Below are 18,196 nucleotides of genomic sequence, written 5' to 3' on the forward strand. Positions count from 1 at the left end.
TTAGAACGCTTCACTTCGCCATCATATGGTGAATATATATGTTGAAAGTTGAATACTGAAAAGTTAAATACTTGAAAGTTTGTGAACCCTTTAGAATTTTCTACATTTTTTGCATAAATATAACACAAACCATCATCACATTTTCACACAAGTATTGAAAGTTGACAAAGAGAACCCAATCAAACAAATGAGATAAAAAATATACATTGTCATTTATTAACTAAGAAACATGATCCAGTGTTAATATTTGAGTTCCAAAAGTATGCAAAGTATGCAAAAAATATGCAAAAACATTTTGCAATTTTGCAGACTATTACAAGTCTTGCTTTGGAGTGATCTTTTTTGGTCAACCACTCCTAGGAAGGGAGGTAATAGACCTCTTGAATTTCCTAAATTTGTAAACAATCTGTCTGACTGTGGATTTGTGGAGTCCAAACTCTTTAGAGATGGTTTTGTAACCTTTTCCTGCCTGATGAGCAACAACAACTCTTTTTTCTGAGGTTCTCAGAGATCGACTTTCTTCATGCCATGATTCACTTCCACAAACATGATCAGACTTTGATAGATTCCTGTTTTTTAATTAAAACAGGGCACACACGGGCACCTGTCATCCTACTGATTGATAACACATCTGAACAAATGGAGTCTAAATTCATTCATTTCATTTCAGATTCACATACTTTTGCAACTCTCAAATATTTAACACTGGACCATTTTTCTCAATAAATAAATGACAAACTATATATTTTTATCTCCTTTGTATGATTGGGTTCCTTTTGTCGACTTTCAGAACTTGAAAATCTGATTAACTTTTGGTCATATTTATGCATAAATATAGAAAATTCTACAGACTTTTCGGCAGCACTGTATATTAGTGATTAAAAAAATATTCACTAGAAAATCAGAATGTCTGTAAATAAACAATATGTTAATGACTGGCATTTCACACAATAGTCAATGAAAATATAGATTCAAACAGTACCAGCAGAACAATTGAAATTGTCTAAAAGGAGCAGTTGTGTGGGTATTAAATGCATTTGTGTTTTTGAAAGAATAGTTCGAACATTAACCATTAAGTTGGGCAGTCATAGCCTAAAGGTTAGAGAGTCGGACTTCGAATCTCATGTCCGGCAGGGATTGTCAGTGGGGGAGGGGCTCTCTCCACCCTCAATACCACAAGTACGGGTCACCATACCTGGCCACACATCACGTCCTTTCTTTCCTTTCTTTCCATTAATAAATCTCAACAGAACAGTGCCTTGTTGCCACCTACTGACGGTTTTATTTTTATAGGCTATTTAGTAGTTTCATATATCGCCGCCTTGGAATTATAAGGTTCTATCTGCATTCTAAGTAGTTTTGAGATATTAATCTTATAGATCTTGAGATATTGATCTTATCTTTTGAGATATTGATCTTATAGATTTCTATAGGTAGAACCCTTTTTGTTTTCTAAAAAAGTCCCAAAATGTACATAGCGTGCAAAAGAAACATCACATAATGTAAATAAGTTGTCACAGAATAAGAATATGTGAATATAACACGATATAACAACAACAACAACAAAAAAAAAAAACGTCAGATAGAACCTTATAATTCCAAGGTGACAATATGTTTGGCCTCCTTTCATTTCAAACTCAATTTATATGAGCTTGCTAGAAGTTTATAGGGCGATTTTTTATAACATAAATTCAGAATATTATGAAGTAATGCACATCCACACTAGTCTAGAGCTTATTTTTTTGCTAATTCATTACTTTATATTTCCTATACCCATGCATGCTTGTGCATAACTGATATAGTAAAATATGTTAAAAGCTTTTTTATGTTGTGATATTAGTTTGTCTTTTTAAAATCACAAACCTAAATAGTATTTTCTTGATAATCTACAAGAAGGTTAAAGATATGTCTACGTCAAATAACTATTGTGATATTTCTATCTGCTGTTTAAAATCACTTAATCTAATTTAAAATAAATTAGTAAATCCTCTATTATTAAAGCCCATCACAGGAGTGGCTGTATATCAGAATATGGCCGTTTCTCAAATGGAAGGCTGAATCCTCCATAGGTCATTTGCAGGCTGCACACATCATCAAGTCTAGTTTATTTTAGTTTACTGAGCAGTACTCTAGCCTACAAGCCTCTGAAGGACTGAACCAGGAAGGACACAGCTCTCCGTTAGAGAAGCACCCCAAAGTTTACCCAATAATACCGGTGTTGTGCTGGGATGCTGGTTAGATATGTTTTGATGCTGGTTTTAGCTGGTCATGAACCAGCATAAACCAGCAAAGGACCAGCTTAAACCAGCATCAAAACATACCAGCATTTCTGTTAGGGGACAATTTAGTCAAATAACACAAGTTTATGATGCTGATTAATGATGTAAATATAAACTAACCTACTATTTGAAACTATTTTCAAGTGTTTAATGCTGTATCTACAACTTTATTATTTAAGCTCTGTAAATCTAGGATAAAATAATTATGTTGCACAACATTTGTGTTTCTGAAATGTTTAGCTTTAATACACATTTCATATTCCATTCACTTAAAATTTTAAAGGGATAGTTCATCCATCATAAAAAAGTGCTTCAGATGGCTCCAGGGGTTAATAAAATCCTCCTGAAGTTAATCAATGTGCTTTTGTAAGCAAAATCTCTCTCTCTCTCTCTCTCTCTCTCTATATATATATACACTATATAAACTTTATTAACTGTAATCTCTAACTTCTGCTAACTGTAGTACTTGTGCTCATGAGAGAATGGCCTTCCAGTGGATGATGTAGAACGTACCGTAAAGCTCCATAAGAAGTGACAAACACTGTTGAATTGTAGAGGAGAGAGCAAAACAAAACACTGGTCACAAATTAGAAGTACAAAACTAGGATTTGTAAAGAAAAATGTCAAAGAATTTTGATATAAGCCAAGAGGAGATCCTTTGCTGTAAACAAATCTTGCTTCACGCAAGACTAGCATATTCTCACCAGTGTCTACGTTCCACATCATCCGCTCACTAGTGAACACAAGTATGATAGATAGCAGAAGCTAGAGATTACGATTTATAAAGTTTTAAATATGGATATGTTTCTTACAAAAGTGCATTGATTCGCTTCAGGAGGCCTTTATTAACTCCCTGGAGCCATCTGGAACACATATACATATATATACATTTACCGATTTTCAGTTTTGTATACTAGGTTAGCTAATTTAAACTTTATGTAACCTAAGTTATTTGTTATCTTCTATTAGCCTATAGGCATATAGCATGGTGTAAGCTATTTTTTTATTCGTTTTGTTAATAAAAGTTCTATGATTATTTATAAGCTAAGTTTGAATTGCATTTAAGCAATTGACGCCGAATTGCCTCTAATTTAAAAGTGAAAGTAAAATGCGCACGGTGCATTTATGAGCTAAGCCTATTTAAAAGCTTAGGACAGTGAGGAAAACAGGAAAAAATTAAAATAGATAAAAACTAACAACTGCTTGACGCCAAATCGCTACTAAAAGTCAAAGTAACATGCAACTGTCACCGTCACATCCAAGTCGCCTCTTTTTTTTTTTTTTTAAAAAAAAAACCGAATTCTTTCTTACACTAGCTCTTCTGATACATTTTCAGTCAAATCGTTCTCTGTGTGCAGTAGAGAAAGTTTTGAGAATCTGTCCTGTGCCAAAGATCGGAGCCGGTGTCCTATTCTCCTCATAACGGAGAAACTTGTTTCTGATGAAGCCGAACAGTTATCTTGCTAAAGGAAAATAACGAAAAGAGAGTCCTCTCTGTCACAAGTTGATGAGTTAAATTTAAATTTCGCCAAAAACGTACTTATTCTATCCACTAAAATAATAAGATAATACAAATAAAATGAGAAAATATGAGTTTTTTTTATTTTTAGTGTGCGGGAACAGTGGAACGAGCACACGCGCGTGGTCTATACGCTGTTTGCGTAGCGAGAACGCGAAACTACGTGGAAACAGACTTCCACACCGAAAAGTGAAAACGAAAGTGTTTAGGAAACAAACATAAAACTTACCTTCCGTGATCAACGAGTATAGAAAGAACAATACAATTTTCTTCATGATGCTGTTAATTAAATCTGATTTTCCGAAGACGATCGGTAGATATTATTTCTTATAATCCCCTCCGTTGTTTCTGGGTGTGTCAGAGTCGCAGCGAAAAGACTGACAGAGAGAATTAGTGACTTGAGGACTGAAAATCCGATTGTTCATCGACACAGAATACTGACTAACAATATACTGAACAATTTTCTTAATTATATCTGCACTGCTCCCTCTTTCTCGTCTATTACTGTAAAAGCAAAGCGAGCAATCTGAAATGGCCGAATCTTCTTCTTCGTCTTCTTCTTCGAGGCCGAATCTTCTGCATAACGTGACGCTCAATATACAAACATAGCGCCATCTACCATTAAACGCCACACATGGGCAACCAACACACGTCGTATTTTCAAACGTATTTTATTTTAAAAGCCAGTCACCCTTCTCTAAGATTCCTCAGCGCCTGAACAACACATATGGGGTGCTCCTCAATGATCAAATTAATGCTTTTGTTATTTTAAGTTTTGTTAAATGTGATTAGCTATAGAGTCAGGTAAAGAAAGGACAAAATTTATACTGCTGAATTATGGTTTACATGAAAAATAAATACCATAGTATTTAGTAGTACTTTAATACTATTATTATATTATTATAGTATTACTACTACTACTACTACTACTACTATTATTATTATTATTATTATTATTATTATTACAATCATCATGGGAATAGAGATAGTTTGTCTGGAGAAAGACAATAGAAGCAGCAGTATGTGATTACATGTTCATTACAAAATCCAGTTCAAACAAGAGTTTGTCTAAAATACTGCATCATTAATAGCATGCACTGTTAAAAAAACATGAGAAGCCAAAGGTGTGAATAATGCTGAAAAATAACACAACTGTGAATCTCTCTCTCTCTGTATAGAGAGAGAAAGAGAGAGAGAGAAAGGGAGGGAGTGTCAAATAACACAGACTAGAGTAGTATTCATTTTAAGTTTATAAAGGGTCTCAGTCTTATATTCCCGTTGCGTCCCATCCCGTTAGGTTGATTTTAGAACGCTGAGCGTCTGAAGAAAATGTTTGTCTTGTTTTTTTGTTGCTGTTTGTGCTTTTGGCATCTGGTTGGTGAGTTACAAACGTTTTTTTTTTTTTTTTTTTTTTTAATGGTTTGAATCAATATCACCTGTGAGTCTAGATTCATGTGTGTAATCATAATCATAATCATAATCATTTCCTAATAATGTCAAAAATATGTTTTAATTTCATTAAAATTAGGATTGTTTGATCTCTGTATAATATCAGTCTTTACATGCATAACATGCATAACAAATAAATAAATAAATAAATAAATAATAATAATAATAATAACAACAACAATTAATTTTAATTACTTTTGTATTGTGTGATGGCAGAGAGACGGGAGAGAGTGCTCAAAACTCCTCAAACTGTCACCGTCACATCCAAGTCGCCTCTTTTCTTTTTTTTTTTAAACCGAATTCTTTCTTACACTATCTCTTCTGATACATTTTCAGTCAAATCGTTCTCTGTGTGCAGTAGAGAAAGTTTTGAGAATCTGTCCTGTGCCAAAGATCGGAGCCGGTGTCCTATTCTCCTCATAACGGAGAAACTTGTTTCTGATGAAGCCGAACAGTTATCTTGCTAAAGGAAAATAACGAAAAGAGAGTCCTCTCTGTCACAAGTTGATGAGTTAAATTTAAATTAATTTCGCCAAAAACGTACTTATTCTATCCACTAAAATAATAAGATAATACAAATAAAATGAGAAAATATGAGTTTTTTTTTATTTTTAGTGTGCGGGAACAGTGGAACGAGCACACGCGCGTGGTCTATACGCTGTTTGCGTAGCGAGAACGCGAAACTACGTGGAAACAGACTTCCACACCGAAAAGTGAAAACGAAAGTGTTTAGGAAACAAACATAAAACTTACCTTCCGTGATCAACGAGTATAGAAAGAACAATACAATTTTCTTCATGATGCTGTTAATTAAATCTGATTTTCCGAAGACGATCGGTAGATATTATTTCTTATAATCCCCTCCGTTGTTTCTGGGTGTGTCAGAGTCGCAGCGAAAAGACTGACAGAGAGAATCAGTGACTTGAGGACTGAAAATCCGATTGTTCATCGACACAGAATACTGACTAACAATATACTGGGCAATTTTCTTAATTATATCTGCACTGCTCCCTCTTTCTCGTCTATTACTGTAAAAGCAAAGCGAGCAATCTGAAATGGCCGAATCTTCTTCTTCGTCTTCTTCTTCTTCTTCGAGGCCGAATCTTCTGCATAACGTGACGCTCAATATACAAACATAGCGCCATCTACCATTAAACGCCACACATGGGCAACCAACACACGTCGTATTTTCAAACGTATTTTATTTTAAAAGCCAGTCACCCTTCTCTAAGATTCCTCAGCGCCTGAACAACACATATGGGGTGCTCCTCAATGATCAAATTAATGCTTTTGTTATTTTAAGTTTTGTTAAATGTGATTAGCTATAGAGTCAGGTAAAGAAAGGACAAAATTTATACTGTTGAATTATGGTTTACATGAAAAATAAATACCATAGCATTTAGTAGTACTTTAATACTATTGTTATATTATTATAGTACTAGTACTACTACTACTACTACTACTACTACTATTATTATTATTATTATTACAATCATCATGGGAATAGAGATAGTTCGTCTGGAGAAAGACAATAGAAGCAGCAGTATGTGATTACATGTTCATTACAAAATCCAGTTCAAACAAGAGTTTGTCTAAAATACTGCATCATTAATAGCATGCACTGTTAAAAAAAACATGAGAAGCCAAAGGTGTGAATAATGCTGAAAAATAACACAACTGTGAATCTCTCTCTCTCTGTATAGAGAGAGAAAGAGAGAGAGAGAAAGGGAGGGAGTGTCAAATAACACAGACTAGAGTAGTATTCATTTTAAGTTTATAAAGGGTCTCAGTCTTATATTCCCGTTGCGTCCCATCCCGTTAGGTTGATTTTAGAACGCTGAGCGTCTGAAGAAAATGTTTGTCTTGTTTCTTTGTTGCTGTTTGTGCTTTTGGCATCTGGTTGGTGAGTTACAAACGTTTTTTTTTTTTTTTATGGTTTGAATCAATATCACCTGTGAGTCTAGATTCATGTGTGTAATCATAATCATAATCATTTCCTAATAATGTCTAAAATGTGTTTTAATTTCATTAAAATTGTATAATATCAGTCTTTACATGCATAACATGCATAACAAATAAATAAATACATAAATAAATAATAATAATAACAATTCATTTTAATTACTTTTGTATTGTGTGATGGCGCAGAGACGGGAGAGAGTGCTCAAAACTCCTCAGACTGCATAATTTAGTGGAACATTGATATAATACAATATAGAAACCCTTTGTAAAGAAATGAGATGTGAACATGAAAATTTAATGAAGTGTTTGATTCATATTAGTGTAAGTAACCATAAAGTTTACTCTATTCATCTCCCAGTTCATCAGCCACTTACTTGCATGTATTTTGGGAGAAACTGATAAATTTACGTGCTGTAAATCGGGCTGACAGGACTCTCTGAACGGCAGTGCGAACAAACATCTCACATTACAGATCATTATCCAGATCATTTAAAAAGGTTTTTAAACGACAAAATACACTCACTTACACTTCCTGTACTTTGTTTCTTTTTTAAAAAAAGAGGAATAACAAGACAATTCCCAACTTTACACAATCAACAAAATCAAAACATTAGCTAAATACTAATAATTTGCTTAATTCGATGCTCATCCCGGGCTTGCTGTCATAGCAACAGGTCCTTAAGTTTGAACCTAAGCAGATTGCATTTAAGCAGAATTCATAATTAAAATATGTCCCAACCACTACTACTTTATTACTATTGATCCAGGGACAATAATGTAAAATATAATGATTATATTATTTTAACAATAATGTAAAAATAATATAATAATGTTGCGTAGTCTGTAGACACAGCCAGGTTTACTCATTAATTTTTTTTTTCTTTATAAAATAATTACTTTATAAATATATTAGAATCTTACACACATGCTATACAGATAATGCAGAGTCCTGCATTAATTTGAGCGATAACAGCTATTCACGAGTTCACCCTCACATCTAATCTGGTTGAGTAAACAGTAAGCATATTTTGGCGTGCTGTACTGGGGGAGGGCTCCGAGCCCGGAATATGGCCCGAACCCAGAGAACTCCCCACCACCAGTTGGTGGTGCTACAACTTTGACTCTCAATAGTCACATCTATGTGAATGGCATCAGACAAAGAACAAACTCCTGAAGTTTCATCAGAATCAAACAATGTGTGCAATAGTTATTAGCCAATTCCTATTTCTCATTTCTCGCCATAATTTCGTCACCTTGCCATGACCAAACCATTCAAGATATCAAAAATTTAATTTAGCATCCCCAATGTCTTGAGGTCATGCTGACCGAGTTTAGGCGTTGGAATAAAGGGCCCTAATAATAATAATCCTTAGGGGATCAATAGGGCCTTCACCCTTTTAGGGCTTGGGCCCTAATTAGAATAATCCTAAGAAAACAATTCGCCCTTTTAGGGCTCGGGCCCTAAGTAATCCAAAGGAAAACAATAGGGCCTTCGCCGTTTTAGGGCTCGGGCCCTAATTATGAAACAAATACACAGAACATCTCAGAAACAGCACTTACAAAGATTGTGTGTTTGCGGTGTTAATTCCTGTCCTGTCTTTAATAAACTGCAGACGTGGTCCACTGAAGCCAGTGCTGTCATGAAGTTCTTTGTAGTGTGAGACGAAGTTCGCTACATAAGTAAGGGATAATATACATCTTTATTTTATGATAACAACTGGCTGCATATACATTATCCTACTTATTACACAGCTGCTTGCCATACACAAAACACTGATCTGAGTTAAATATTTGAGCACAAAGCTTCCTGAAGAAATCAGTTGCCAGCAAGCAGCAAGTTGACAGAATTAAGACACTGTCCACATAATATTGAATTAAGTTTTAAAATATTAGCTAACCAAACGCAAAGCTTCCACCAAGAAAAACTGTCAAGCGTATAGCACCGACTTAAGCTGCTTGGATGAGTCTGTGTTATTAGCTTTTACCAGCTGTTATTGGCAAATAACATATCTTGGAATGTCATGACTGACCAATCAGAATCAAGCATTCCACAGAGCTTTGTAATAATTTAATTTAAAGCACAGCCACACAAATTCAGACTTATTTACTTTGAGATCATTCTGAGGTTTACAGATTTAAAATCATAACAAGAAGTAGTTTAATAGCTATGATACTTGTTTTGAAATCAAATGTTTGCATAGTTATTACAGAAAACACTGGCATCTAACAATGCCTTGGGAAAAAACAAAACAAAAACATATAATCTTAAAAAATAAAGTATATGCATAAACCCAAATAGGAAATAAAAGAGTTATCAAATAAACATGTGTCCTATTCTGTGTCCTAAACATTGGTGTCAATGCAATCTAAGGAAATTAGTCATTTAAATCTGTATGTGGGTTTGTGTGTGGGAAAAAAAAAAAAAAAATCAGATGTAACCCCCTTTGTGATCATTAACATTTTAAAAAGTAACTGTAACTTATTACAATTACATTTATTTTGTAATTAAATTACGTAATTCCATTACATATAACTAGGCGGCTTTCAGCGCTGCCTTGCACTATGAAACCCATTCACTTTAATGGCTTGTGCTGCGCATCACTGGCGCGCACATCGCACTCACGGTGTATTTCCACTACAGTGTCAAATCCACGCTCAGTGCCACAGACAACGCTACAACGCCACTGCTTTGGGGCGTGTGAACTTTAGGGCAGAGCACACCTCTGTTTACACCCTATTTGTGTTTTATCTTCTACTTTTAAGGCCTGTTCCCTGGTGAAAAATCCAGCATATGCTGGTAGGTATGTTTTGATGCTGGAATGCTGGTTAGGTAGGTTTTGATGCTGGTTTAAGCTGGTCCTTTGCTGGTTTTTGCTGATCATGTTGCTGGTCAAGGACCAGCATGAACCAGCATAAACCAGCTAAGGACCAGCATAAACCAGCAAAGGACCAGCTTAAAACCAGCATCAAAACCTACCTAACCAGCATTCCAGCATCTAAACACACCTACCAGCACATGCTGTTTTTTTCACCAGGGTTCCCAAACTAAACACTAGCATATAATGAAAGCATGCAAAGCGCATTTACTTTTGCATGACTTGTTCAATGATATGTCATTTCAGTTTAGTAATCCACCAGTTCTGCAAACATTCGGAAGCATAGGTCAGAATCTACAAGCTATTGGTTAACGCCCGGCGTTTGCGCTCAAGATCTGCATAAAGTGGAGGAATGCCCCACCTTTTCGACGCTCTCAGCAGCTCTCAATGCTTTCTCTGTGCCACTTTCAATCCCATAATGCACCCCCCACTACCCCTCCCCCACCCGGGGGCTGCCCACGTGACTGCCACATGTGTCACGGACCCACGTGACTTCTATCCGGATGAGTTGACCTTGTGACCCTCTAGTGACCTCTGGTTGATGGGTTTACCAGGTGTCACGTCAACCTATGATGGTTTACCAGGTGTCATGTCAACGTATGACTTGAGGTCGTGAAATGTGGTGTATGTGCGTGACCGTCCGGTGACGGGTTACAGAAATATGGTGTATGTGCGTGACCGTCCGGCGACAGAAGACGAATGAAGCTCTGAGGAATGTTTTGGTGATTTTACAGTGTGGCCCCCGCATCTGTCGCAGGGTGGGGGTCTTTGGGGCATCAGGTTGCGTTCCAAGATTCGCTTGCATTTTTGGTCAATCTCATTCTCTATAGAAAATAAAAAATGAACCACGACAGAATAAATAAACAATTTGAACAATAGTACCTGTACATATAATAATAAACACATAAATAATAATAATAAAGACTTTAAATGAATAATAATAATAATTAAATAATAAATAAATAAATAAATAAATAAAATTCCCCTTACCTTCTTCAGTGAGAAAGGATCCATAATTCAAATGAGAGATGAAAAAGATTAAACTTTCTCTCCGTTTCTCTGTGTTTGAGTGCGTGAGGCCAATTCTCTGTCTCTCTCTAACCCCTTACTCTCACTTTCTCCCCAGCCTGTGCGTGTACGTATCTGTATGGACAATGCTATGAAAAGATATATAGTAAAGTACCCATACATATAATTTGATGGTTGTATATAAAATGCTTTTCAATAATATAATAAATAATAATAGTAATAATAATAATAATAACTGAAATTAACAATAAGACCATCAATATAGAAAATGAATAAAATTATCTTTTACATTTACCTCTTTGTGCCAGACAGTTGTTGAGAGGTTTGCAAAAACCTAAAAACTTTTAAAAAACTATCTCTATTACCCCAAAGCTTTCACAACCGACTGAGTGTGCTTCTGTTTGAGCGTACGTGTGTGTCTCACAGCCTCCCCACCACTCTTGTCATTTTCGGGGGTCCCCAAATTCGTTCTTCTGTTACAGGACACACTTGTTTCAAAAAATCTGTGGATTTCCATACGACGTGACCATTTGGCTCTTTCCCAGGCAATCGGTAGGTGATTCGTCATTATTATGACCTTGCCTCTAATCCTCTGTCACTCTCTATTTCCCCTTGCTCTCACTCTCACGAGGTCACCCCCTCCACACCGACTGTGTGAGAGCACACGTCACTGCATGAGCGTCGGAGTGGGAACAGAATAAAGAAAAAAAAAAAAGAAAGAAAGAAAGAAAATGTTTACCCTTACATTTTCCTCTTTGTGGTGGATAGTTGTTGAGAGGTTTGCAAAAACCTAAAAACTTTTAAAAAAATATCTCTATTAACCCAAAGCTTTCACAACCGACTGAGTGTGCTTCTGTTTGAGTGTGCGTGAGGCCCCATTTTCTCTCTCTCTCTCTCTAACCCCCTTACCCTCACTAAATGTATGATAAAAGAATTAAAGACGCTCAGCTGGGACGCCTAAATTTACGTCACCATATTACAAATATATCCTAATCTAATCATGACAAAACTGTATATTGTTGGAAAGGTCTAAGACTCCTAAATAGATATTTGGGCACTGTTTGTGCTACAAATGATGTAGGAAAAGTAATACTACAAAAATCAAATATCTACATCATAACAGGAGTTCTGACCTTTGTCACAAAAAAAGACTTTCTTTGCAGGCTTTTTCCCTATAATGTATTAGAAATTGTAAGAAATTATATGTCAATTGAAAACTTAGGATCTCCAGATTTATCCTTCGAAAACCATTTTAAAATCAGGCATTGCATTACCATGGAAAATGTACATCAAAATCATATTACAAAATGTTTTTGTTCATGAATTATAAAAAATTAAGTTTGGATTTTTAACATATTTAACATTTTCACGTCTATGTAAAAAAATGGGGGTGACAGTTAAAGGGTTAATAAATCTATGACATTTCTTATTTGATGAAAGCATTCTTCCCGTTTTAACATTAATACAAGTAGTTTTTCATTTTAAAGTTTGTTTTTCCTTTCAGACAAACTTCTCCTGAGCCACAGGAAAATGTTTCTTTATTTTATTTTATTTTATTTTATTTTATTTTATTTTATTTAGTTATTCGCACATCATTAATTTAATTTATTTATTCACTCTTTCATTTTTGTCAGTTTGTTAACAGTCTGTTATATCAGCTGAAACGCACATATGTACATGTAGGTAGTTACTATCTCGTTATTTCGACATAATAAGTCGTTATTTCCAGTTATTAAGTCATTATTTCGACATAATAACTCGTTATTTCGACATACTAACTCATTATTTCGAGATACCAAGACGTTATTTCAACATACTAACTTGTTATTTCGACATACTAAGTCGTTATTTCGAGATACTAAGTCATTATTTCGAGATACTGTCGTTATTTCGAGATACTAAGTCGTTATTTTGACATACTAACTCGTTATTTCGAGATACCAAGTCGTTATTTCGACATACTAACTCGTTATTTCGACATACTAACTCGTTATTTCGACATACTAAGTCGTTATTTCAAGATACTAAGTCGTTATTTCGACATACTAACTCGTTATTTCGAGATACTAACTCGTTATTTCGACATAACTCGTTATTTGGTGTGGAAAAAATAAAACGTATGGTGGGGAAGAAAAAAATAAAATGTATCTCGTTATTTCGACATAACTCGTTATTTCGAGATACTAAGTCGTTATTTCGACATAACTCGTTATTTCGAGATCCTAACTCATTGTTTCTAGATACTAAGTCGTTATTTCGACATAACTCGTTATTTCGAGAATCTAACTCGTTATTTCGACATAATAACTCGTTATTTCGACATAAGTCTCACTGTGATAAGGCTTGTAGTTATTTCGATAGGAGCCAAGATGGTGAGAATAAGAGCTTGAATTAAATAAGGGAAGCGTTTTAATAATTATACAAGTTGGTGCTCCAAAATCCTAGAGGTTTATCATAGGAATTTGCATTCATGCCAGGAATTCATTCAAGACTAAGCATTATTGAGGTTTAAGGAGCCCATAAATGCTACATATTACCGTAAAAGGTTGTCATTAATACCCTATAGGGGTTTATTCTATGTAGTTTTCATAACACTGGCTATTGTACTAATCGTACTTTTCTAATACTGTACATGGCCTAATGGACAATTAACTTATTTTGCAATTGCATAGCTAGCTTTTAGTTTTGTGCTAATGACCAGTATTGCTCTTTTAGCTGTATAGTCCATCTATTAGATCTGCTTCAGTGTGCTGGGAATATTCGCAATTTTTTTCAGCTTTATCAGTCGGCTTTGCGTATACCCACTTCTAAATCACCTCTGATCTTTACTGGGTGTTTTTAGGGAACATTTGCATTTATTCACGTGTGATTGGATTAGCTATCATGTGGTGAACTGTCATGATTTTGGCTAATACAGCACACTATGATGCACATCAGAGGTGATTTAGAAGTGGGTATACGCAAAGCCGACTGAAAAAAATTGCGAATATTCCCAGCACACTGAAGCAGATCTAATAGATGGACTATACAGCTAAAAGAGCAATACTGGCCATTAGCACAAAACTAAAAGCTAGCTATGCAATTGCAAAATAAGTTAATTGTCCATTAGGCCACGTACAGTATTAGAAAAGTACGAATTAGTACAATAGCCAGTGTTATGAAAACTACATAGAATAAACGCCTATAGGGTATTAATGACAACCTTTTACGGTAATATGTAGCATTTATGGGCTCCTTAAACCTCAATAATGCTTAGTCTTGAATGAATTCCTGGCATGAATGCAAATTCCTATGATAAACCTCTAGGATTTTGGAGCACCAACTTGTATAATTATTAAAACGCGTTCCTTATTTGATTCCCGGTCTTATTCTGCCCTCTAGTGGCTCCTATCGAAATAACTACAAGCCTTATCACAGTGAGACTTATGTGAAATAACGACTTAGTATCTCGAAATAACGAGTTATTATGTCGAAATAACGACTTAGTATCTCGAAATAACAAGTTAGTATGTCGAAATAACGAGTTAGTATGTCAAAATAACGAGATAAATTTTATTTTTTTTCTTCCCCACCATACCTTTTATTTTTTCCACACCAAACAACGAGTTATGTCGAAATAACGAGTTAGTATGTCGAAATAACGACTTAGTATCTCGAAATAACGAGTTATTATGTCGAAATAATGACTTAGTATCTCGAAATAACGAGTTACTATGTCGAAATAACGACTTAATAACTCATAAATAATGAGATAAGTTTTAATTATTTTTCCTCCCCCACATTTTCTTTCCACCACATAACGAGTTAAGAAGTCGAAATAACGACTTAATATCTCGAAATATCGAGTTAGTATGTCGAAATAACGAGATAAATTTTCTTTTTTTTTTCTCCCCTCCATCATAGGTTTTCTTTTTTTTCCCCACCATGCGGTTCAGGGCTTCCGTAAGTTACATATCAAGATGAATGCAAATGTTTTGTTTCACCCTGCACAATAAAAACAAGTAAGACTGGTAGTTAAAACACACGTTCACGTGCATGTAGTTAATCGTCTAAACTTAACATCACACGAAATTTTAAATAGCTTGTATCCCACAGCCCAATAAACCAGAGAGGTTGTTTTAACAAACCGGTGTATGCTGCTGGAAAATTCTTCATTTTAGTGAATATTGTTTGTTTAGTTACATTTGTTATTTCTTTATATTCACTCCTAGATTTTTCAATCCTCAACACAAGCACAGATAGGTACACAAACACAAGCACAAACATACATGCAAACACAAACAAACAAACATGCGAACACAAACATACATTCAAACTCAAATGCAAACATAAATGCAAACGCAAACATACATGCAACTAAAACACAAACACACACATGCAAAATAAAACACAAACATGAAAACACAAACATACATGCAAAAACAAACACAAAGACAAGGACACATGCAAACTCAAATGCAAACACAAACAAACAAACATGTGAACACAAACATACATTCAAACTCAAATGCAAACATAAATGCAAACGCAAACATACATGCAACTAAAACACAAACACACACATGCAAAATAAAACACAAACACGCATGAAAACACAAACATACATGCAAACACAAAACATAAATGCAAACTCGAACACAAAATGGCAAACATAAATGCAAACACAAACATACATGCAAACTAAAACACAAACACGCACATAAACACAAACGTACATACAAACTCAAACACAAAATGGTGAACATAAATGCAAACGCAAACAAACATGCAGCTAAAACAAACACACACATACATTCAAAAACAAAGACAAAAAGACAAAGACACATGCAAACACAAACATACATGCAAACTAAAACACAAACACGCACGTAAACACAAACGTACATACGAACTCAAACACAAAATGGTGAACATAAATGCAAACGCAAACAAACATGCAGCTAAAACAAACACACACATACATTTAAAAACAAAGACAAAAAGACAAAGACACATGCAAACACAAACATACATGCAAACTAAAACACAAACACGCACGTAAACACAAATGTACATACAAACTCAAACACAAAATGGTGAACATAAATGCAAACGCAAACAAACATGCAGCTAAAACAAACACACGCATACATTCAAAAACAAAGACAAAAAGACAAAGACACATGCAAACACAAACATACATGCAAACTAAAACACAAACACGCACGTAAACACAAACGTACATACAAACTCAAACACAAAATGGTGAACATAAATGCAAACGCAAACAAACATGCAGCTAAAACAAACACACACATACATTCAAAAACAAAGACAAAAAGACAAAGACACATGCAAACACAAACATACATGCAAACTAAAACACAAACACGCACGTAAACACAAACATACATGCAAACTCAAACACAAAATGGTAAACATAGATGCAAACACAAACATACATACAACTAAAACAAGCACACACATACATGCAGACAAATGCAAACACAAAAAGACACATGCAACACGATCACAAACAAAGCATGCAAACTCAAACGCAAACATAAACATAAACACAAACATGCATGCAAAATCCACATGATGATGGAAAACCGTATGATTAAATAATGATGTAACTTTTGTTTTAACAAGTAAGTTAAGTTTTGTAGATTTTTAGATTTTTCACACATAAAGCCATGATGAGGATTAGAAGTTGTCAAATGACCCTCTGATGAGTTCAAGAGACATTTACAAACCTAAATAGACTAAAAATTTGCTGTTGTAAGCTTGTCTGCAACAAAAGAAGTCTTAAACAAGGTGCAACAAGTGACCCCATTTTTACATCAGATTAGATTTTCTTTCTCATTTTAAAATGGTATTATTAACCATGCTTTTTAAATGCAACATATTTACTGTCAGACTGTAATGCTTTATTTTATTAAAATACAAACAACTGTGACTTTTATAGTTTTATTTTACTAAGATTTGATTAAATAATTGATAGAATAAATGATCAAGTTGTCAGACCTGTGTGTGCCAGTTGGACTGTTTTGTGAGTGCTCTCCCAGTGTTACCCATATTTGGTCTTCCTGTTCCTGTCTTCGTTAGTCATGTCATTGTCTATCATTGTCACCTGTCCTGTTCTGATTGGTCTGTTCTGTGTATTTAAGTTTGGTTGATCGCCTGTGTTTTTGTCGGTGATTGTATTGTTACTCTGTTTATTCGTGTTGTGTTTGCTGTTACCCTGCCGTTCGGTTCTATGTTCACTTTGGATTTTTATAATAAACCGCACTTATTGGATCTCTGCTCTCCTCCTGTTTCATCCCTCACACACAACGACAATTGTGACACAAGTATTCGATAAGACCCATCTTATCACCCCAAGCTGATGCGTCTGACGGTTTGTGATGACATTAATATCTTACTGATACAGATGTGTTAAGATGTTAAGTATGTGTAAAATATTTGTAAAGTTCAATATTACTGTTAAAACAGTTTAAAAAGCATGTTTTTGTGTAACAGTGTCCTGAGACAAATGAAAATAGAATGTATGAAAGCCTCTTCTTTTAAGATATTTGTAATGCAGACTAAAAAAACTTTACACTGACAACTGAGGTTATTCTCTTGAATATGTATACAGTAACCAGTGAGTTCATGAAACATTATTGTATAAATACATAACATTGTAAATTCATCATGATTCTACCATATTAATCAATAAAAAAAAGACTTACTTTATATATACCATATCTGACTTTCTAATAAAAAAAAAAGTTGCTTTTTTTTTTAAGTGCCAGCAACCAGTTTGTTGGAACCAAAAGTGTTATGTTAAAACAGTGTTATGTTTCTAAGTTAGAGTGCTTATAGTTTGTAGTAAAATCACATCTTTAACCCAAAACATTTTTTTCTTTCAAACTCTCTCTTCTTTCAAACAGCGTTCTAACAACAAGTACAACCTTTGTAGAAAATGTATTATAACACCACAGTAAGATAAAGCTATGGATGAGCGATTGACGCACACTAAGATACCCTATATAAAAAGACTCACATTTCCACAATTTTGTGAAGTATACACTCCTTCCGTGTTGTGATGTGACAAACCC

The sequence above is a fragment of the Labeo rohita genome, unplaced genomic scaffold, assembly GCF_022985175.1.
Source record: "Labeo rohita strain BAU-BD-2019 unplaced genomic scaffold, IGBB_LRoh.1.0 scaffold_139, whole genome shotgun sequence".
Taxonomy (NCBI): domain Eukaryota; kingdom Metazoa; phylum Chordata; class Actinopteri; order Cypriniformes; family Cyprinidae; genus Labeo; species Labeo rohita.